This window comes from Hyla sarda, chromosome 7 (genome assembly GCF_029499605.1).
Source record: "Hyla sarda isolate aHylSar1 chromosome 7, aHylSar1.hap1, whole genome shotgun sequence".
Taxonomy (NCBI): domain Eukaryota; kingdom Metazoa; phylum Chordata; class Amphibia; order Anura; family Hylidae; genus Hyla; species Hyla sarda.
This window is the reverse complement of record NC_079195.1, coordinates 144,168,817-144,191,790: the sequence shown is the minus strand read 5'-3', so window position 1 is coordinate 144,191,790 and position 22,974 is coordinate 144,168,817. Positions and strand designations below refer to the sequence as shown.

Genomic DNA, 22,974 nt, shown 5'->3' with positions numbered 1-22,974 from the left:
GTGTAACTCTGCATTTACCTATAGGGGAGAGGGTTACTCTGCATATACCTATGGGGAAGAGGGGGGAGTTGGGTAACTCTGCATATACCTATGGGGAAAAGAGGGGAGGGGGGTAACACTGCATATACCTATGGGGAAGAGGGGGTATATATTGGCAGAATGACACAGCCTGGAGGTGTAGAAAGCATAAGGAGCCCATATAGTGTCTGAATGGTACAGCCTGGAGTTGGCCAAAGCATGAGGAGACCATATAATGGCTGAATGGCACAGCCTGGATTTGGCAGAGGCATAAGGAGACAAAATAGTGGCTGAATAAAACAGCCTAGAGGTGGCAGCAGCAGTATCAGGAGTCCTGAAAGTGACCTGGTGACAGAGTGGTGCAGTGGTTGGCAACACCAGTATCCGGTGATGAAGGTGGCTGGAATGTTTGTAACTGGGGAGCAGTGCCTTAAATCACTATCCATATTTGTGCAATATGGGTGTAGCACCATGGTCAAACTACGCTGATGCATCTGGCATTGGTGGGTGGAAATCCTGGCTGATCCATGCCTGATTCATCTTCACAAAGGTCAGTCTCTCCACATTTTTCGTGGACAGATGAGTTCTCCTTGGGGTTACTATGGCCCCCGCCGAACTAAACACCCGCTCTGATGCCACACTACTGGCCGGGCAGGACAGCTTTTCCAGGGCAAACTCTGCAAGTTGCAGCCACAAATCAAGTTTGGCTGCTAAGAAGTCCAGCGAATCTTCGAGGTGTGTTGGCATGGGCATGTTAAGGTATGCCACCACTTGCTGGTTCAGGTCCTGCTCCATGTCTACCTGCTGATGATGAGTTGCTTCACTATGCCGATGAAGAAAGCTACTCATCAGCGACTGTAGACTCAGGTTGCTGCTGATGGTGATGGTACTGCTCCTGCCATCCCACCCCTCACCAGCAGCCGCGGCAGAGGAAAGTGAGTGCAAAGGGCCCCCTGAGTAAGACCTACTAGTGGATGGACGATGGCGCCGATAGGCATCATCCAACTGACTATGTAGGATCTCTCTGTAGTAGTTCAGTTTGTCCTCCCTCTCAGTGGGTGTAAAAAAAGGCACCCATTTTGTGCCGGTAGCGAGGGTCCAATAAGGTGGAGGCCCAGAAGTGATCCCGCTGCCGAATGGTGACAATTCGGTTGTCACTACGCAAGGAAGTGAGCATGCATCGTGCCATTTGTACAAGTGACTCGGAGGGACTCCCTGCCTCCATCTCCACTGCCACAGTGTGTCTGGGTCCTCTGTCTCGCCTTACTCATAATCCTCTAGCTCCTTAACAACCAGATTTAACACGTGTGCCATGCAGGGTGCATGGGTCACCCTTCCTTGTCACAGCGCGACCACAATGTTCTTCTCATTGTCCCATTTCCAGTTTTCATGGAGTAAGCCATGCTCCGCTTTCTTTACGAATTACTTTTAGCAGTTCATCCCGTGTGACTCTTTTTCTCCAAGGCAAACCATGTGAAGAACAGCCTGACACCGCCGTGCCCTGCACATATGGTATGCTGAAGGGCCACTAAGACTTGTCCGGGCAGTGGAGGCTGAGGACAGGGTGGAGGATGAGGAGGCGGAGTCGCCCACTGTCACAGGACCAACGGGCTGAGAGCGTGGAGGAGGAAGTGGCGTGACCTGTCCAAGTTGGGGTTGTGGATGTGCAGGAACCACATTCACCCAGTGAGCTGTAAAGGACATGTATTGTCCCTGACCGTAGTTACAGCTCAAGACGTAGGCGCTGCCGTGCACAAGCCATCAGTTCTATGAAAGGTGCAGAGTCCACCACTTGAAAAGGGAGGGACTGCAGAACCAGCAACTTAGACAGGAGCATATTCAGCTTCTGCGCCATTGGACGAGTGGGCGCATACTGCTGTCTCTTGGACATGGCTTTGTGAATGGATTGTTGACGGAATGGCTGACTAAAAGTGGAAGAAGCTGGAGCATCTGGAGCGACAGAAGGAGGGTATGACACACAGCTCCCTTTGGCTGAGGTGGTGGAGCCTTGGCTGGCTGAAGGAGGAAGAGGCTGGCCACTGCGTGATGCAGCAGGCTGGTTCTCCCAGGGCGCTTTATGGTGGCGAAGCATGTGTTGACGCAGGGCCGTGATGCCAACATTGGAACCCTGGCCATGCTTCACCTTCTGCCGACACATCTTGCATGTGAACTTCCTCTGGATGCTTGATGAAAAACTGCCACACCGCCAAGTAGCTGATTTTCCCACCTACAGTCCGCACTAATTGACTGCTACTGCCACCATCTCCAGGAACCCGTTTCACTACCTCCCGGAAAGGTAGGCTGCCGCAAAGCAGGTGGTCTCCCTCGGGCACGTTTGGCTCCAGAATTACCACTTCTGCCACCACGCTGACTGCCAACCATGCTACCGCCTTGCTGGCTCAGCAGCTGCCTCATGGCAACCTGCAACTCTCATCTCCTGATGATGATGAAGCCCCTTCTGCACCCGGCTACCAATTGCAATCGACTTCAACATCATCAAGATGTGTCTGCACGTCACTGATGTCCTCCTCAGGTTCCTCAACAGTGTCTGCTTCAGGACCCTGAACCCTGGCAACACCGCCTCCCACATCACTCTCCTCATCACTACTTGCCCACCTATCGGAGGAAGAGGCGCATGTCTTCTCCCATTCTTGGATAGGCAGTAGCTGCTGACTGTCCTCTATTAACTTTGTCTTCAGTGAATAGTGGAGCTGAACCCACAGCATAAGATACTTCTGTAGGAGAGGGAACAGCATAGGACAGAGGCAATGGGAGGACAGGGACTGCTCCTGGGCCATGCCAACTGAGGGTTGTGTCTGAGGAACCCAACAACTGTTGACTGGGGGTATCAGATGTCACTTGTGATGAAGTGGATGACCGTGTTAACCAATCGACAATGGCAGATGGGTTGCTGGTCGAGACACGACCGTTAGCTGAAGTCAGGAGCTCAGGCCTCTCGCTGCGACTCCTGCTGCCACTCACCCCTAGTCTGCTGCAACCTCTGCCTGAAGGATTTAGGCCTCTGCTACCTCTCTGTGCATGTCCTGGCACTTCTCTGCCTGACATACTTAGTGCATATATAAGGGTAGTACAATATGCTTCACTGCTCTTAAAACAGTATTTGTCTAGAACAGCAGCAGGTGATTACTTTTGCTTGGACTTTCACAGTATGTAAGTCCTTGACAGATTAACAGGAACAAAATAGTAGACTACTTAGATGTAGGTATGCGGTATGCACTGATGAGGGCAGAAAAATGTGCTCCAATACGCCAAAAAACTCAGTATTTTGGTAAAACACCAGCCGGTGAGTACTGTTTCTTGGACTTTCACAGTATGTAGGCCCTTGACAGATTAACAGGTACAAAATGGTACACTACTTAGATGTAGGTATGTGGTATACACGTATGAGGGCAAATAAATGCGCAATAGTACACTTGGAAAACGTATTTTTGTAAAACACCAGCCGGTGATTACTTTTGCTTTCACTTTCACAGTATGTAGGCCCTTGACAGATTAACAGGTACAAAATGGTACACTACTCAGATGTAGGAATGTGGTATGCACATATGAGGGCCAATAAATGTGCTACAGTACACTTGGAGAACTTATTTTTTGTAAAACACCAGCCGGTAATTACTTTTTCTTGGACTTTCACAGTATGTAGGCCCTTGACAGATTAACAGGTACAAAATGGTAAACTACTTAGATGTACGTGTGCGGTATGCACTGATGAGGGCTTAAAAATGCGCTACAATACGCCAAAAAACTGTGTTTTTGTAAAACACCAGCCGCTGAGTACTGTTGCTTGGAGTTTCACAGTATGTAGGCCCTTGACAGATTAACAGGTACAAAATAGTAGACTGCTTTGATGTAGGTATGTGGTATGCACGTATGAGGGCAGAAAAATGCACTACAGTCCGCTGAAAAAACGTATTTTTGCACAGCAGCAGGACAGTGCAGCACCACAAAAAAAAAATAGAAAAATGAGTATTAAACCCAAAATTGCACTCTTTCACAGAGTATTAAGAATGGTGTGAACTGCTTGTTATTATACCGTCTACAGACTAGTATAAGCAGCAGAGGATTTCTTGTGGGAAAAATACACAGAATTGCGCTAAAAAAAAAATCACTCCTGCCTCCTGTGATAGGGTTCATGAAGTTAAGGAGCTTGTTGATATGTATGTGGCTACGAAAAGCTATCTGCCCCTCTCTGATAAAATGCTGAATAACGTGACTGGGAGTCCCTCCTCTCTCTCTCTGCAGTGAATGGCATGAAATGAGCAGCCGCAAAATGGTTCCCGATTATATAGGGCTGTGACATCACATGGGTCAATGAATGCTGATAGGCTGCATCCCGCATGTGATTCAGGGTCATTATGCCTACCTCGCTTCCCGCCTTGCCTTCATGCCTTCCCAGCATCCCCTGTCCCATGTACTGTGATGTGGATCCGCCATTTTAGGTGTCCCGGAGCCTGGAACGCTGTTAAATGGAGTTTAGTGAAGCAATATTCACATTTGTTGTGAAATTGGTAATAAATTTGGCTTCGTCATTTCTAGTCATGACATAAATAGCTAACAATGGTTGTTAGATTAAAAAGAAGCAATATTCAGATAATTGCCTCCCTATGACCTCATGAACTCACTTCTTACTACTTAAACGTTAAATATACAACATTGTTACATGTACAATGATGATTCATAGCACTGTATATGGTGCCAAATAGAGTGCATGAGGTCTATCATTCAAGGGAAACTGACAGGCTGTGCATCGACACTAAACCCAACACAGTGCTGGTGAACAAGAGTAAAACATTGTTTCACTTACAGAAATTGGTCTAATAGGTGAGGAGTTATGGCCTCCTGTTGCTGTATTGCTGCAGCTCTTCTGTGTTCAATGGAGGTGGAAGCCAGCTTGTTGAGCTTCCCTGCTTCTTCTCAATACTGTGCTAGGCCCGCCCTTCATGTGAATATTCAATTTTCTTCATTCTCACATCCTAGTAACATGAAAGCCTACAGTCACGTGAGTGCTCTGCTATTGTAGCAGAGGGAGAAGGCTCCTGTGCTCTGCTACAATAGCATAGTGCTCACATGACCGCAGGAGTACCATAAAAGTTACCCTGTTAGGAAAAAGTGTAGATATAAATCTAACACAGAGGCCCAAAAAGGGCCCATAAAAGCCTTTATTTGATTCTCTAACCAATGAAATGTAACTTTTATGTTATCCAGACAAAAGTAAAAATAGCAAATATTTAATCGTGTATCAAGTGATTTGTGAGTAAAACACCAGATACAATAAATTAGGTAGAACGAGTGCTTTGCATCATGCGCCTAATAGCTACCTTGTAACCTTATTAAAGATGCTGGAGCTTCTTCAGAGGTCTGGGGCTAATGGCTTGTTTGGTCCTTTATAGCCTCTGTTTGGTGATGTCATATGGGCGGATACATTGCAACACCAATAGAATCCTGCGAGAAATCCAAACACTACCTTCCACATAGAATAGCTTTATCCTTCTGTTCATCTGATGTGAGATTGAAGAAAATTGAATATTTATGTTAAAGGCAGGCACAGTGCGGCAGGAGGGAAGCTCGGTAAGCTTCCTCCTTCGCACACAGAAGAGCTGTGGCAATACAGCATCAGGAGACTATAACTCCTCTTCTACTGGACCAGTTTCTGTAAGTGAGACATCATTTTACTCCTATTCAGTCACACGATAACCCAGTTTATTGGGTTTAGTGCAGGAAAACAGTCTGTCAGTTTCCCTTTAACAATATCTCTAGCAAGGGTTAACAAATGTCCACATTATCTGAATGTCTGATATGATAAAGCCCTAAATGCATAAAATCAAGTAAATTACATCATATTCAAGACTCTGCCATATATTGCCCATAAGGGGTATGTGGTGTTAAAACAGATTATTCCCTGGAGAAACCCTACTGTTTCTTCACTGTAATTTAACTGCCCATCGGTTACAGATTTTTTTTCCTGAGCACCTGGACCTGATTATTGCATTCTTGTGGTCAAAGAAAGAGTCAGCAGGCTTTGTAAGTGTCAAATGCTGACACGGAATGGGAAAGAGTGGCTCACATTTGGCATTTCAATTAATTCCAAAGGTGTTTGACTGAAATTAAGTAGATATATATTGGAGTGAAGCCTTTGTTCTGATCTCTTCACAATGGAAGCTGGCCTTGGTTGTGAAGATAAATAATACAACATCTTGGACCATCTCCAATGGATCTAAAAGAGAACTCTAGGTGCAAATTTCAGAAGAACCAGTCACAATATCGTTGTTCTTGCTATTAGTATGTTTCAGTATACCTATGGAGCACCTGGAGTTGTGCTTTGAATTCATTGGAGGTGATCTAAGATGTTGAGGTCAGGGTTCTATGCAGGTACCTAGAGTTCTTCCACACCAAACCCATCAGTTCATGGCTTTTTGAACCTCTCTTCTGTGCACAGGGTCACAGACATACGGTAACATAAAAAGGACCTTCCCCAAAAATGTTACCACAGATTGAAAAAGCATACAATTATTTAAAGTGTATTTGTATGCCGTATCATAAATATTACCCATCAGTGAAAATAAGCCTAACCCAGATCATGAAAAAAGTCCCAATACCCCTTATCAACACAACCTTAACAATAGGCACTATACCTTTGAAGTAAATGGTGCATCATGGAAGATAGGCAATATTTTGCATGTCATTTGCTAAAGCACTGAGTGGCCTTATGCTGTGCGTTTTCCATGGACTTACTCACACGAGCTTCTATTTGACCATATTAACTCGATTAACTCAATATTAACTTGAAATTTCTACTAAAATGTAGCAAATTTTGCAACCTATGACAGTTCTATGATAAAAGCTACTGAGCCAATGTTTGTAATGTGGCTGAAACATCTGGACTTGCTACTTATGGTCATGTAGTGTGGCATGGCAAACATGATGTTTTCCAAAAGCCAATTAACATATGAATTTCTTGTGCATGTATGTGGGATTATTTTGACTGATATGTTTATATTAGTTTTAGTAATAGGACTGAAAACTGTCTAGAACTAATATGCTTTAGGTAAATAATTCAAATTAATTATTATTGAATTCATAAATTGAAGTGGCAAGGCACGTAATTCTGTAAAAAACGGCTGCCATGAAGAGATGTATTAGGTCTGTTATTAATAATGTGTTGGTATGCATGAGGAATTCTTTGTTCAAGTGCAAGGAGACATATGGTGTCACAACTTATACCAAAACTGCTCTTACAGAACAGCATAGAATTTTATTTGGGCATCATTTTTCCTCAGTTCATTTTGTATCACACCAGAGAAAACATAACTGGATTGCTAGAAATACGTGACAGGCTTAATTATTAACAGAAAGTTGTTGCTATTGTCTGCCATGTTATAGATAGTGATCTTGTCTGGGCTGCAGCTCCTCTTTATCTCTATTAGCCTGCTAACTCACTTTATTTACCTCTCTTCCCCATTCCTACTGCAGACTGCAAGCATGAAACAGTGCTAAGTCTAATTAAATTTTTAATAAGTTATAATTGGGGCAGCTGTCTTGCTTGAACTACTTTTAACAGCAATTGCAGATACCCTTTATCGCAAGCCCTAGGACATAGGAATAATAGACTGTAGGTGTCCTATTGAATTCCATGGGAGGATTTCTATGCATGCACTGTGACCTGTGCAGAGGTCTAAAGATATGTCTAATTGATTTAAGCAATAGGTCATTGTCTGATGACAAATTCCCTATAAGGGTGAATAACTCACATTCCTTAGACTTAGTTGCTCAGTTTAGCTTATGTTGAAAAATATTAACAATTTACAGGATCCACATCATCTCCAGTAGGCCATGTGTTAGCAACACAGACACAAGTTTTTTAACTATAGCTTTTTCTAATTGTCAATCTATATCTCCCTGACAGCAGGGAAGAAAACAAAAGGATGCTGTAATTCAAGTCTCTCCCCACTTTACACTATACTGAATTAACTGTGTGCATGAGTGTGAAGCCTGCAAGTGAATGAAGATAATGAAGAGCACAGATCACTCATTTTATTATACTAGATTAGAATAATACAATTTTCTATACTAATATAGTGTCAACATATTCCACAACATTGCACAGAACGTGTCATAACTCGCATTGGTTCCTGTCCCTAATGGGGTTCACAATCTAAATTCCAAATAACCCATTAAGTATGTGTGGAGTGTGGGAGGAAATAGTTGCACCCACCCAGTGCATGAAAACTTAAATCACAGTGGATATACTCTAAGGACATAGTCATGTCTAGATATGATTAGTTTGACAGCTTTTTGATTTTTTTTTTTATCAAGATGTTTATCAATTGGCATCAAATGAAAACAACGTCTTCAATGCAATTTTAGCTACATAGGCCCTATCCCACTTGGCAACGTTCTCCTTATGAAGACATTTCAAGAATTTTAGCTGTCATTAGGTACTTAATTTTCTGATGTTTCTGACACGGAAATTCAAATTCTGGTGTCCGCAAAAAGAATAGACATGTCTTTGAGATGGCGCATTTCCGAGCAGTACTAGAGCTGCAATGTTCTGCCAGCGCTCCACTGTTGAGGAATGTCTGCACAGAAATTTTTCGTGCGGACATTCCATTGTCTGAACATAGCCTAACACTCTTACTGTAGGTAATTTCAAAAACAATTTCAAAAAGTGCAGTGAAACTATGATGGCTGTGTTATGGAAAGCCACAGCAAATCACTGAGAGTAATGTAACATTTGAACATAGCCTGCCTGTCTGTTTCAAATTAGCTAAAAAGGAATAGGACTATTCACGCATTTCTGGTATAATGATGAAGGATAAAAGTTTTCATACTCTCAACTGTGTACTGTAAGTTATGAGTAGTCTTCTTAACCCCTTAAGGACCAAGGGTGTACAGGTACGCCTTTGCTTCCTGGTAATTAAGGACCAAGGGCGTACCTGTACGCCCATGGGAAATTCGGTGCCCGCCGCGCCGGGCGGGGACCGGACCGGAGTGACTGCTGATATCGATCAACAGTCACCCCGCGCAAATGCCCAGGGGGGTCATCAGACCCCCCCCATATCGGCAATTGGCGCAAATCGCAAGTGAATTCACACTTTTGCGATTTGCGCAATTCCGGGTCATTACGGGTCTATGGTGACCCGGGGACCCGGAATATAAGGGGGATCACGGTTGTCCAAGACACCCACGATCCCCCTGAAGGGATAGGAGTGAGGCGGCAAGGGTGCCACCCCTCCTATCCCTGCTATTGGTGGTCTAGACGTGACCACCAATAGATCGGGGGCGAGGGGGTTAACTTTCATTTCCCCATCCTGCCCACCCACAATAGGCGGGGCAGAACAGGGAACCGAAGGGGACCGGGCACCGAAGGTCCACTTACCCCTCCGGAGGCTGCGGGCGACGATCGGTGTCGGAGATCGGCGGGCGGCGATGTCGTGCAGCAGGCTCCCTGGATCCGACGGAAGCCGGTAAGTTGCCTAGCAACATCTGGAGGGCTACAGTCCCAGACCACTATACAGTGGTCTCTATACTGTAGCACTCCAGATGTTGCAAAACTACAAATCCCAACATGCCCAGACAGCTGTTTGGGCATGCTGGGATTTGTAGTTTTACAACAGCTGGAGGGCTACAGTTTGAGACCACTATATGGTAGTCTCTGAACTGTAGCCCTCCAGATCTTGCAAAACTACAACTCCTACCATGCCCACACAACTGATTGCTGTCTGGGCATGCTGGGATTTGTAGTTTTGCAACATCTGGAGGGCCACAGTTTGCAGTGGTCTCTATACTGTAGCTCTCCAGATGTTGCAAAACTGCACATCCCAGCATGCTGGGAGTTGTAGTTGTGATCCCTCCAGCTTGTGCATAACTACATCTCCCAGCATGCCCTTTGGCAATCAATACATGCTGGGAGTTGTAGTTTTGCTGGAGGCACACTGGTTGGAAAATATTGAGTTAGATAACAGAACCTAACTGAAGGTTTTCCAACCAGTGTGCCTCCAGCTGTTGCAAAAGTACAACTCCCAGCATGCATGGTCTGTCAGTACATGCTGGGAGTTGTAGTTTTGAAACTGCTGGAGGTTTGCCCCCCCCCCCCCATGTGAGTGTACAGGTACAGTAAGTTTTCTGCTTCAAGTATGAGCTGCGGCAAATTTTTCGCTGCAGCGCAAACTCCTAGCAGGGAACTCGCCAGTGCGAATATACCCTAAAAACACTACACTAACACAAAATAAAGGGTAAAACACTACATATACACCCCTTACACTGTCCCCCCCAATAAAAATTAAAAACATCTTGTACGGCAGTGTTTCCAAAACGGAGCCTCCAGCTGTTGCAAAACAAAAACTCACAGGATTTCTGGACAGCCACTGACTGTATGGAAATACCCCATATGTGGGCGTAAAATGATCTGCGGACGCATAACAAGGCTCAAGAGTGAGAGCGCACTATGTACATTTGAGGCCTTAATTGGTGATTTGCACAGGGGTGGCTAATTTTACAGTGGTTCTGACATAAACGAAAAAAATATACCGACATGTGACCCCATTTTGGAAACTACACCCCTCACGGAATGTAACAAGGGGTATAGTGAGCCTTAACACACCTTTCCCATCCAACTTTAACAAATTTTCGTTAAAGTTGGATGGGAAAATGAAAAAAAAAAAATTTCTACACTAAAATGCTGGTGTTACCCAAAATTTTACATTTTCACAAGGGAAAATAGGAAAAAAGCCCCCCAAAATTTGTAGCCCCATTTCTTCTAAGTAAGAACATACCCCATAAGTGGATGTAAAGTGCTCTGCTGGCACACTACAATGCTCAGAAGAGAAGGAGCGCCATTGGGATTTTGAAGAGAAAATGTGTCCGGAATTGAAGGCCACGTGTGTTTACAAAGCCCCCATAGTGCCAGAACAATGGACCCCCCCATATGTGACCCCATTTTGGAAACTACACCCCTCGTGTAATGTAATAAGGGGTACAGTGAGCATTTACGCCCCACAGGTGTCTGACAGATTTTTGTAACAGTGGTCTGTGAAAATGAAAAGTTTAATTTTTCATTTGCTCAGCCCACTGTTCCAAAGATCTGTCAAATGCCAGTGGGGTGTAAATGCTCACTGTACCCCTTATTAAATTCTGTGAGAGGTGTAGTTTCCAAAATGGGGTCACATGTGGGGAGGTCCACAGTTCTGGCACCACGGGGGGCTTTGTAAACGCACATGGCCCCTGACTTCCATTCCAAACAAATTCACTCTTCAAAGTGAAATACCTGTGAGGTGTTGAGGCTCACTGTACCCCTTTTTACATTTCTTGAGGGGTGTAGTTTCCAAAATAGTATGCCATGTAGGTATTTTTGCTGTTCTGGCACCATAGGGGCTTCCTAAATGCGACATGCCCCCCAAAACCATTTCAGCTAAATTAAAGGGGTACTCCGCCCCTAGCATCTTATCCCCTATCCAAAGGATAGGGGATAAGATGTCAGATCGCCGGGGTCCCGCTGCTGGAGACCCGCAGGATCTCTGCTGCGGCACCCCGCTATCATTACTGCACAGAGCACGCTCGCTCTGTGAGTAATGATGGACAATACAGTTGCCAGAGCATTGTGACATCACGGCTCCGCCCCTTCATGACAAAACGGCCTGCCCCCTCAATACAAGTCTATGGGAGGGGGCGTGGCAGCCATCACGCTCCCTCCCATTGACTTGCATTAAGAGGGCGGGCCGTGACATCATGAGGGGGCGGAGCCGTGATATCACGATGCACCGGCTACTGTATCGCCGGTCATTACGCACAGAGCGAGCGTGCTCTGTGCAGTGATGATAGCGGGGTGCCGCAGCGGAGATCCCGGGGGTCCCCAGCGGTGGGACCCCGGCAATCTGACATCTCATCCCCTATCCTTTGGATAGGGGATAAGATGCTAGGGGCAGAGTATTCCTTTAAGGACCAGAGTGTTTTTTGCACATCTGACCACTGCCACTTTAAGCATTAATAACTCTGGGGTGCCTTTACTTTTCAATCTGATTCCGAGATAGTTTTTTCATGACATATTCTACTTTATGTTAGTGGTAGTTTTTGTTGATACTTGCATCATTTTTGGTGAAACATTTCAAAATTTTATGAGAAAATTGAAAATTTTGCATTTTTCTAAATGTTAAGCTCTCTGCTTGTAAGGAAAATAGACATTCCAAATAAATTATATATTGATTCACATATAAAATATGTTTGCATCATAAAGTTGACAAGTTTTTACTTTTGGAAAACATCAGAGGGCTTAAAAGTTCAGCAGCAATTTTCCAATTTTTCCCAAAATTTTCAAAATCGGAATTTTTCAGGTAATAATTTAGTTTTGAAGTGGATTTGAAGGGCCTTCATATAAGAAATACCCCATAAATTACCACATTATAAAATCTGCACCCCTCAAAGTATTCAAAATGACATTCAGTAAGTGTGTTAACCCTTTAGGTGTTTCACAGGAATAGTAACAAAGTAAAGGAGAAAATTCCAAATCTTCATTTTTTACACTCACATATTCTTGTAGACCCACTTTTTGAATTTTTACAAGGGGTAATAGTAGAAAAAGCCTGCAAAATGTGTAACCCAATTTTTCTCGAGTAAGGAAATACCTCATATGTGTATGTCAAGTGTTCAGCAGGTGCAGTAGAGGGCTCAGAAGGGAAAGAGCAACAATGGGATTTTGGAGAGTGAATTTTGCTGAAATGGTTTTTGGGGGGCATGTCGCATTTAGGGAGCCCCTATGGTGCCAGAATAGCAGAAAACCCCCTACATGGCATAACATTTTGGAAACTAAACCCCTCAAGGCATGTAACAAAGGGGTCCAGTTAGCCTTAACACCCCACAGGTGTTTGACGACTTTTCGTTAAAGTCAGATGTGTAAATGAAGAAAAAATGTTTTCACTGAAGTGCAGTTTTTTTCCAAAATGTACCATTTTTGCAAAGAGTAATGGGAGAAACTGCCCCCCAAAATTTGTAAACCCATCTCTTCTGAGTATGGAAATACCCCATGTTAGGAGGTAAAATGCTCTGCGGGCGAACTACTTTACTCAGAAGAGAAGGAGTCACATTTGGCTTTTGGAAAGCAAATTTAGCTGAAATGTTTTTTTGGGGAACATGTCGCATTTAGGAAGCCCCTATGGTACCAGAACAGCAATAAAAAAAATAAAAAAAAACACATGGCATACTATTTTGGAGACTACATCCCTCAAGGAACATAACAAGGGTTACAGTGAGCCTTAACACCTCCCAGGTGTTTGACGACTTTTTGTTAAAGTCGGAAGTGTAAATGAAAAATATTTTCCACTAAAATGCAGTTTTTCCCCCAAAATTTTACATTTTTAAGAGGGGTAATAAGAGGAAATGACCCACAAAATTTGTAACCCCATGGGTGGATGTAAAGTGTTCTGCTGGTGCACTAGAATGCTCAGGAGGAGGAGTGCCATTGAGCTTTTGGAGAGAGAATTTGTTTGGAATGGAAGTTAATGGCAATGTGCGTTTACAAAGCCCCTCCCCCGTGGTGCCAGAACAGTGGACCCTTCCACATGTGACCCCATTTTGGAAACAACACCCCTCACAGAATTTCATAAGGGGTGCAGTGAGTATTTACACCCCACTGGCGTTTGACAGATCTTTGGAACAGTGGGCTGTGCAAATGAAAAATTATATTTCCAAAAATCTGTCAAAACACCTGCAGGGCGTAAATGCTCACTGTACCCCTTATTACATTACATGAGGGGTGTAGTTTCCAAAATGGGCTCACATGTATGGGGGGGTGCATTGTTCTGGCACTATGGGGGCTTTTTAAACACACGTGGCCTTCAATTCCGGACACATTTTCTCTTTAAAAGCCCAATGGTGCTCCTTCTCTTCTGAGCATTGTAGTGTGCCCGCAGAGCACTTTACATCCACATATGGGGTTTCTTCTTACTCAGAAGAACTGGGGTTACAAATTTTTGGGGGGCTTTGCAAGATCTAGAGGGCCACAGTTTAGAGACCACTGCACAGTGATCTCCAAACTGTAGCCCTCCAGATGTTGCAAAACTACAAGTCCCAGCATGCCCAGACAGCTGTTTGCTGTTTGGGCATGCTGGGATTTGCAGTTTTGCAACAGCTGGAGGGCTACAGTTTGGAGATCATTGTGCAGTGGACTCTAAAGTGTGTCCCTCTAGATCTTGCAAAACTACAACTCCTAGCATGCCCACACAGCAGTTTGCTGTCTGGGCATGCTGGGATTTGTAGTTTTGCACCATCTGGAGGGCCACAGTTTGGAGATCACTGTGCAGGATTTTTAGGTAATTTGGCCATTTTTAGGTAATTTGGCCATAGAGGAAAATTGTCCTCACCTCTTCATTTACTACTCACCCTGTGATCTCCTTCTGTGGTCTTCCGCTATGTGAATAGTGCAGAATTTATCTACCTCTGATCCGCATGGATGTTTCTCTGGATTGTTGCTTGGCCTGAGTGGAACTTTGGAAAGACAGGAAGTTTAATCAGTGTCTATTCCAACTATGACTGAGTATCCCTTTTGGGTCATTTTATAGCATGGTGTACCCTATTTTCCTAGAGGGGTCCTTCTGACGGAACTGTGCTTACCTGTGGAACTTTTTTCAGGAATTTAAGCAGGACACTAATGACTGAATCATGTACCTCCCTGGTGTGAACAACCTTTGTCCATATTCTCAAGTGCTGAGATGGATGAAGCTATAGACTATGCAGTATTACTCCACTCTATTAAACATTATTATATATATATATATATATATATATATATATATATATATATATATATATATGATTTATTATTGTAATTTACCTTTTTGTTAATTTCTCCCCTTTTGTTTGATTTCAAATATATAGTTTTATTTTGGAATCATGTGGTTGCACATATTAATGGCCTTGTCCAGGTTGTGGATTAGTTTAGTCCATGACACTGGATTACCTGAATACTATACCCTTTTGGGTAGGGGATTATTTTCATAGGGACCAGCCGGTTGAATGATACAGGAGTATATAGAATCTTTTTTGACCTATAGGAATATATGGGTTTGTGATCCTTGGGATCTGATGGCAGACGGGGCTACAATGAAATACAGTTAGTAGAAGTTGGTTCATACCATAATAAGAAAACTAACTCTAAGTAATTAGCAAATATACAAAAAAATTGTCTAAAAAACAATAAATAGCTTAATAAAATAATGAACACAAAAAAAAAAAAAATCGATATAAAAATACAAAAATATATTCAAAAAACAATAAAAAATAATAAAAAATTAAGATATAAGATAAAAAAATAAAAAGATATATAAAAAAAAAAAATAATAATAATAAAAAAACAAAAACATAATTATCGGTAATATAAATATATAGAAATATAAAAATAACAATTAATGTATAAAAATATAAAAACTTAAATTCAAAAGGTATACATACAATATACATAAAAAATAAAAAATGGAACTAGTATATAAAACAACAGAAAACCCAAAAATTACAATAAAAATAATTTAGAATACAAATTAAAATTAGAGTTAATTAAGAATAGGTTCTGTCTGTCATTGTGTCCCAAGGATTAGCTAAGATATGGCATAATGAAAAACATACAAGAGAACATTATACAGGGGTCATCCAATCCCTTATTCTGCCGGCGGGTCCTTTGCTAATTTGTGCATTGTTATATATTACATGCCCTGTGTGCCAAAAGTAATGTGGGGCGCATGCGCCGCTCTTCATCGTGTGTGTCATCCTCACGGTGGTGTTTTTGCGGCGCATGTGCTCACGTCCCAGTGGGTGGGACTACATGCGTTCCACTCTGCGTTCCGGCCGGGCGCAGACTGGCGCGCATTGCGCGCAGTAGAATGATGTAGTGTGTGTCACTCTGCGTTCCAGCTGGGCGCAGACTGATACGCACGGATGCATGGAAGTGACGTGCAAGGCCGGAAGTGGCCTTGGCGTGAACAGATTACCACACATCTTCCATCTGAAAGGTATGGCCATCTGATTACTCAGTATATAAATGTTGTATTTATTTGATGACACAACACCCTTGAGGAAGTTGCCATTTAGGCGACGGAACGCGTGGGATAGCTTGTGACCCCGTCCTCTGTTTTTGCATTGTGGACTCCACTCTACCTCACTCCAGTCTGGGACGCTTGCTTCATGTCCATATTCTGCAAGTATTGAGATTACTGTGTTCTTAATGAACACAAACTATACCTTTATTGTGCATTCTTCATTATCTATTGAGCCAGTGGGCTGGCAGGTCCCAGTACTTTGGAGGCCATTTTACATTGTATTGTTGTGTATTGAGGACGGGTGTCTTTAGGTGAGGGGGTTCATGGCCCCTCTCCTAGGTTGTGCACTGGCTCTTTTGAGTCAGTTTTTTAGATGTTTTTAACCCCTTTTGTACTGAGTAATGTATGTGCAACATATTGTTCTGCTATTTAATACTTTTTGAGCATAATAAAATTCTTTGAATATAAATTTTTCTTGGTGTGCTACTAATTGCAGTGAATTTCTTTTTTTCCTCTTTTATATGGTCTATTGTCCTTTCACTGAGTAGCACCAAGTATAATTAAATAGGTGAGCCCCCCTTTCTTTGTTTTTTGCAAACTGCAAATCCCAGCATGCCCAAACAGCTAACAGCTGTCTCGGCATGCTGGGAGTTGTAGTTGCATACCTCCAGCTGTTGCATAACTACATCTCCCATCATGCCATTTGGCAATCAGTTCATGCTGGGAGTTGTAGTTTTGCAACAGCTGGATGCACACTGGTTGTAAAATACTGAGTTTGGCAACAGAACCTAACTGAAGGTTTTCCAACCAGTGTGCCTCCACCTGTTGTAAAAGTACAACTCCTTGCATGAACAGTCTGTCAGTACATGCTGGGAGTTGTCGTTTTGAAACAGCTGAAGGTTCCCCCCCCCCCCCCCCATGTGAATGTACAGCGTACATTCACACGGGCGAGTTTACAGTGAGTTTTTGCTTCAAGTTTGAGTTGCGGGAAATTTTTCACCGCAGAGCAAACTCCTAGCGGGAAACTCACTGTAAACACCCGCCAGTGCGAATGTACCCTAAAAACACTACACCAACACATAATAAAGGGTAAAACACTACATATACACCCCTTACACTGCCCCCCCCCCCCCCAATAAAAATTAAAAACGTATTGTATGGCAGTGTTTCCAAAAGGGAGCCTCCAGCTGTTGCAAGACAACAACTCCGAGCAATTCCGGACAGACAACTGATCACTGCCATAGAATACCCCTATGTCCACCCCTATGCAATCCCTAATTTAGTCCTCAGATGTGCATGGCTCTCTCTCACTTCGGAGCCCTGTTATATTTCAAGGAAACAGTTTAGGGCCACATATGGGGTATTTCCATACTTGGGAGAATTGCACTACAAATGTTGGGGGGCTTTTTCTTCTTTTACCCCTTATGAAAAGGAAAAGTTGGGGGCTACACCAGCCTGTTAGTGTAAAAAAATAAACTATTTTACACTAACATGCTGGTGTTGCCCCATACTTTTTATTTTCACAAGCGGTAAAAGGAAAAAAAAGACCGCCAAAAGTACGGAAGTACTGCGTACGGAAATACCCCATATGTGGGCGTAAAATGCTCTGCGGGCGCACAACAAGGCTCAGGAGTGAGAGCACACTATGTACATTTGAGGCCTAAATTGGTGATTTGCATAGGGGTGGCTGATTTTACAGCAGTTCTCACATAAACACAAAAAAATTAATACCCACATGTGACCCCATTTTGGAAACTACACCCCTCATGGAATGTAAGAAGGGGTATAGTGAGGCTTAACACCCCACAGGTGTTTGACAAATTTTCGTTAAAGTTGGATGGGAAAATGAAAAAAAAAAATTCACTAAAAGGCTGGTGTTACCCTAAAGTTTTCACAAGGGAAAATGGGAAAAGCCCCCCAAAATTTGTAACCCCATTTCTTCTGAGTAAGAACATATCCCATATGTGGATGTAAAGTGCTCTGTGGGCGAACTACAATGCTCAGAAGAGAATGAGCGACATTGGGCTTTTGAAGAGAGAATTTGTCCGGAATTGAAGGCCACGTGTGTTTACAAAGTCCCCATAGTGCCAGAACAATGGACCCCACCCACATGTGACCCCATTTTGAAACTACACCCCTCACAGAATGTAATCAGAGGTACAGTGAGCATTTATGCCCACAGGTGTCTGACAGATTTTTGGAACAGTGGTCTGTGAAAAGGAAAAATTTTATTTTTCATTTGCTCAGCCCACTGTTCCAAAGATCTGTCAAACGCCAGTGGGGCGTAAATGCTCACTGCACCCCTTATTAAATTCTGTGAGGGGTGTAGTTTCCAAAATGGGGTCACATGTGGGGGGGTCCACTGTGCTGACACCACGGGGGGCTTTGTAAAAGCACATGTCCCCTGACCTCCATTTCAAACAAATTATCTTTCCAAAAGCTCAATGGCTCTCCTTCTCTTGTGAGCATTGTAGTTCGCCAGCAGAGCACTTGACGTCCACACATGGGGTATTTCCACACTCAGCAGAAATGGGGTTACACATTTTAGAGGTAATTTTCTCCTATTACCCCTTGTAAAATTTGGGGAAAAAACAACACTTTAGTGAAATTTTTTTTTTTCATTTACACATCCAAATTTAACAAAAAGTCGTCATACACCTGTGAGGTGTTAAGGCTCCCTGTACCCCTTGTTACGTTCCTTAAGGGGTGTAGTTTCCAAAAAAGTATGTCATGTGTTTTTTATTTTTTTTTTATTGCTGTTCTGGCACCATAGGGGCTTTCTAAATGCGACTATTTCAGCAAAATTTGCTTTCCAATAGCCAAATGTGACTCCTCTTCTGAGCATTGTAGTTCGCCTGCAGAGCATTTTAACGTCCTAACAGGAACAATTAACAGCTTTAAAACAGGATTAGATACATTCCTGGAACAAAATAAGATTAATGCTTATGAAGAAATATAAAATCTCATCCCTTCCCCAATATCGCGCCACACCCCTACCCCTTAATTCCCTGGTTGAACTTGATGGACATATGTCTTTTTTCGACCGTACTAACTATGTAACTATGTAACTATGTAACATGGGGTATTTCCACACTCAGAAGAGATGTGGTTACAGATTTTGGAGGGAATTTTCTCCCATTAATCTTTGTAAAAATGGTAAATTTGGGGAAAAAACTGCACTTTTGTGAATAAATATTTTTTTCATTTACACATCTGACTTTAACGAAAAGTCGTCAAACACCTGTGGGATGTTAAGGCTCACTGGACCCCTTGTTACGTGCCTTGGGGTGTGTTGTTTCCAAAATGGTATGCCATGTGCAGGGTTATCTGCTGTTCTGGCACCATAGGGGCTTCCTAAATGAGACATGCCCCCCAAAAACCATTTCAGCAAAATTCTAAATCCCATTGTTGCTCCTTCCCTTCTGAGCCCTCTACTGCGCCCGCCGAACACTTGACGTACACATATGAGGTATTGGGTTACAAATTTTGGGGGGCTTTTTCTCCTATTACTCCTTGAAAAAATTCAAAAACTGGGTCTACAAGAACATGCGAGTGTAAAAAAATGAAGATTTTGAATTTTCTCCTTTACTTTGCTGCTTTACTTTCCTGTGAAACACCTAAATGGTTAACATCTTCTACCTCTGATGTCTTCTACCTCTGATGTGTTACAAAAAAAAAAAAACATGTCAACTTTATGATGCCAACATAAAGTAGATATATTGTATAAGTGAATCAATTTATAATTTATTTGTAATGTCTGTTTTCCTTACAAGCAGATAGCTTCACAGTTTTTCATCAAATTTGGGAATTTTCCCCCAAGAAATGATGCAAGTATCAACAAAAATTTACCACTAACATAAGTAGAATATGTCACGAAAAAACAATCTCGGAATCAGAATGAAAAGTAAAAGCATCCCAGAGTTATTAATGCTTAAAGTGACAGTGGTCAGATTAGCAAAAAATGCTCTGGTGCTTAAGGTGAAAATGGGGTTGGTCCTTAAGGTGTTAAATGAAAAAAATTCTTTAGGTCTGTACAATTGCAACAATATCCAATACGTATTCAACTTGAGAAAAAATAGACATGGTCGCACATCCACAATATGCACCTTGATCTAATGCTTCTCAGCAACATTTATTAAAGGGGTATTCCAGGAAAAAAAAAAAAAAATTATACATCAACTGGCTCCAAAAAGTTAAACAGATTTGTAAATTACTTCAATTAAAAAATCTTAAACCTTTCAGTACTTATGAGCTTCTGAAGTTAAGGTTGTTATTTTCTGTCTAAGTCCTCTCTGATGACACGTGTCTCGGGAAACGCCCAGTTTAGAAGAGGTTTGCTATGGGGATTTGCTTCTAAACTGGGCGTTTCCCGAGACAGGTGTCATCAGAGAGGACTTAGACAGAAAAGAACAACCTTAACTTCAGAAGCTCATAAGTACTAAAAGGATTAATATTTTTTAATAGAAGTAATTTACAAATCTGTTTAACTTTCTGGAGCCAGTTGATATATATATATATATATAAAAAAAAAGTTTTTTCCTGGATAACCCCTTTAAACTAACAGGTTGTTAGTATACTTTATGATCATAAAGTGCCCGGCCACTAGCCACGTTACGGTCACCTGTAAGTAGTGGGTCCCTAGCATCCCTAGCATAAAATTGCTCAGCACTGAGTGGCGCCCACCACCGCCCCAACACCAGTGCCCACAGGGGTAATTACCAAACTGGAAGAGGAGCCCAAATGCCACTCAAACCAGTCCCTGGGCAGCACCACCCCACAGACACAGCGCCGGGGCAGCAACGGACGCCAAACAGCACAGATGTAAAAAACTCACTCACCATGTGCTCCCTGTATGAGACTGGGAGGCTGCCAGGAGGAATGCTAGGAATGCTAGAGTCCCACTACTTACAGGTGGCCGTGACGTGGCTAGTGGGCTTGCACTTCATGATCATAAAGTACACTAACAACCTGTTAGTTTAATAAATATTGATAAGCTTTAGATCAAGGTGCATGTTGTGGATGTGCGACCATGTCTGTTTTTTCTCAATTTGAATTAGTTGAATTCACATTGTGTTTTATCCGCCTTTTTTCTTTATTTATTTTTTGCTTGGTCTGCACTCTGCCCAGGCCTATATAGTTGGCAGGAAGCTGTATTAGGGGCCTATAACTCTTGGCAGCCTCCCAGTCTCATACTGGGAGCACATGGTGAGTGAGCTTTTTACATCTGTTCCCACTGGTGCGGTGCTGTTTGGCATCAATTGCTGATTGACAGGCAGGGAGCGAGTGCAAGCTGAATGAATAAGGACCAATGCCCGGCCGGCACCGGTCCGAATTCAGGCGTGACGTCACGCCAGCCTCCAGCTCCCTCCTAGTGGCTGATTTTCAAACTTAAATTAAAACGTTTTAATAAAAAAAAAAAAAATTATGAAAATATTTTAGAGATATGTTGTAGTACATATGTACTACAACATATAAAAAAAAATGTTGATGACAGTGCCCATTTAACCTACATATCTGATTACATCATAAACTTTATCCAACGAGTGAGTATATATACATTTTTATGCAGGCAGTCTTTCATTGGACTGATACTGATTTTTATCATCTTTTTACTCTCATTATTTATTGCTAATTCATATATATGTAGCTCGTCTGTGGCAAGGGCCCTTCTATAGATGTGACTTTCGATTAACAGTTTAATAAATATTTTAAGTAAAACTAGCCATATCAGTTTTTTATTTATTTATTTTTACTTAATAGTACATTTTGTAGTATATGCATACTTAGAGGGCTGTATCCAGTTGTGTAAATTCTCCGATTAAAGGAGTACTGTAGTGCAGAGTATTCCTGCTCCATCCTGCCCGGGCTGCAAAATAAATGAAAATTAACCATCACTCACCTCCCTGGGTTCCCGCGGAGCGCCACTACAGCTGATCGGTCCTCCGGTCCATCTCCTTCATACTTCCGGGTGTAACGAAGCATCACATGGCGCTCAGCCTATTATGGGCCGAGGCAGAACATCGCGGCGGCCGGCGATCAACTGGGCACTGTCATCAACATTTTTTTTATATGTTGTAGTACATATGTTTTTGATAAAAATGAGCAACTCTTGCTTTTTTTTTTAATGGTGTTCACTGTGCAGGATAAAAAATGTTATCATATTTATTGTACAGGTCATTACGAACGTGGCAATACTTATTATGTTGTTTTTTTGTGATAATACAGCGCTTTATTGGGAATGGGGCATTTTTTATTTTGTTTACACTTTATTTTATATATTTTTTTATCTGTTATACATATGTACTGCAGCAAAGCATAACTTTCAGTATCAGGGTGCATTCACACCACATTTTTTTCATAAGGTGACCTGATCCAGCTGGGCGATGTCAAAACCGGGCGTTCCCAGACCCGGACCTCATCTCATTCATTTGAATGGCTCATTTTTGCCCCATTTCCAGTTTTGTGGCCAGACTTTTTTTGGTGACCATACCCTACCAAGGTTTTCAGTTTGGCCACAAAACCGAATGCAGGGCACTATCTCAGTCCGGTCAGCTCATTAAAATGAATGAGATGCGGACCGGGTCCAGCTGGGATACAGGAGCGCCTGGTTTTGACAATTCCCAGGCGGATCCGTTGACCGTATAAAGAAACCTTAGTGTGAATTCACCCTTACACTGATACTCATGTTGTGAGATCCAGCCTATGGCTGGACCTCACAGGCTTCCGTACTTGCCAGCCAGAAGGCCAGCAGCTAGCCTCCTGTTGCCATGGCAACCATCAGGACCCTGTGATGGTATCCCGGGGTCACTGATGGGGGACAAGGGGGCCTTCCTCCCTCTGTCAATCATATTGATGCCGCAATCCGGGTCTTTAAAGGGACCAAGCTGGGATTGCATGTCGCGCAGAGCAGGAAATC

The 22,974-nt window shown here is 42.8% G+C and overlaps 1 long non-coding RNA gene across 2 annotated transcripts in view; it reads right to left on the bottom strand.

Moving 5' to 3' along the window:
* The window catches only part of LOC130282569 (uncharacterized), a 148,231-nt gene that overhangs the window by 26,742 nt on the left and 98,515 nt on the right, over positions 1-22,974 (bottom strand). The gene's annotated exons all lie outside the window — the stretch shown is intronic.